At 43.9% G+C, this 1,445-nt stretch overlaps 1 non-coding gene across 1 annotated transcript; it reads right to left on the minus strand.

Annotated features, from left to right (window-relative positions):
• Nucleotides 1-1,156: 1,156 nt before the first annotated feature.
• On the minus strand, nt 1,157-1,229 carry Trnak-cuu (transfer RNA lysine (anticodon CUU)). The gene has a single exon. It is a non-coding gene; the product is annotated as a tRNA-Lys (tRNA).
• Between the last annotated feature and the right edge of the window lie 216 nt (nt 1,230-1,445).

Below are 1,445 nucleotides of genomic sequence, written 5' to 3' on the forward strand. Positions count from 1 at the left end.
GGGGTCAATTACAATCATTTTTGGTGAATAGACATACCCCCGAAATCCTGCGCATTTTCGAGAAAAAAAATTCAGTATGGGCGGAACTTTAAACGTTAATAACTTTTTAACGAAGCCTCCATCAACAAATCAGTATTCTTGATTTTCGTCTTATTTTGATCTCTAGAATCTCCCATTAAAATTTCATCCAGGGGTAGCCAAACACCCTGTATATGGAAGTTCAGGACAAAACAAATAACTCCTAAATTATTAAATTTACGACCTAAAGCCTCTAATTTTTTTTTCAAGGGGATACAAAGATGCATCGATTTATGAAAAAAAAGAATACAATTTTACTAAAAAAAATTAAGGTGATCTTAATTTTTTATTGAATAAAAAGATTTTTATAATGAGAAAAATCAACTCCGTTAACGAAAGATATTTTGTGTTTCACTATTGATGGAATGAGAAAGAAATGGCCTGGCCATGTAGCCGTGTATAGAAGTGGCACGGCCCGGCATGCCCCAGCGTGCCGACTTGTGTCGAGACGCTGTGCTATGCCGAATGACAAATAGCGAGCCGTGCCGATACATTGGAGACGCAGCTTTAGAATGACTTTATCCTGTCGCTCTGTTCCAAGTTTCTTCCCCCTTCCTTCAAAGTCATCAACGTTTTTCACTGTCTTATGTCGATTCACCCACTTTCTAACAAACTCTGTGGATTTCCTCATATAACGAGCCGTCGCAGAAAAGCTTAATTTTGGCCCTTTCGGATGCGTACAGAAAAATACAGCTTCGTATCGCCTAGCGTACGCCACACTCATTTTCAAGCATTCGGTCGCTTGGGCGGACAGAATAGCCGTAGGTTTCCCGTGTGTTTCCTGCCACAAAGCCCTACACGTGCTTTTTTTTTTTTTTTTTTTTTTTTTTTTTTTTTTTTTTTTTTTTTGTCGTGGGGAAAATCTTCGAAAGACTCCCTCCCACCTCCTTGGGGAGAGGTGGGAGGGGTGTGTGGGATTCCCCGCGCCCGTACAACGACAGGCGCGGGACCTACCCACTAAAAACCCCACGGTGACCCTTCGGCACGCTTTGGGAGGATACCGGGAATCGCTCGAAGCATTCTTCCGGTATCCTCCCCGTGCCCGCGCTTTCGCGCCCATCCCCCGGGAAAGAAAATTCGCCCAACGTGGGGCTCGAACCCACGACCCTGAGATTAAGAGTCCCATGCTCTACCGACTGAGCTAGTCGGGCTAGGCCCTACACGTGCTTCCAATCCTCACACTCAGCACCACACAAACATTCCTTACTCTCACTCAAACCACGGTCATACAAAAATGCATTCATACTACCGTGCCCAGTCAACAAATAACACGCATACAGTCCCGGCTCAAAATTCACATTCATTTCCGAAAAACTAACGCTCTGTATAAATTCATACGTCACCCTTCCATTCCGACTTTCATCCCA

Source organism: Colletes latitarsis, chromosome 14 (assembly GCF_051014445.1).
Source record: "Colletes latitarsis isolate SP2378_abdomen chromosome 14, iyColLati1, whole genome shotgun sequence".
NCBI lineage: Eukaryota > Metazoa > Arthropoda > Insecta > Hymenoptera > Colletidae > Colletes > Colletes latitarsis.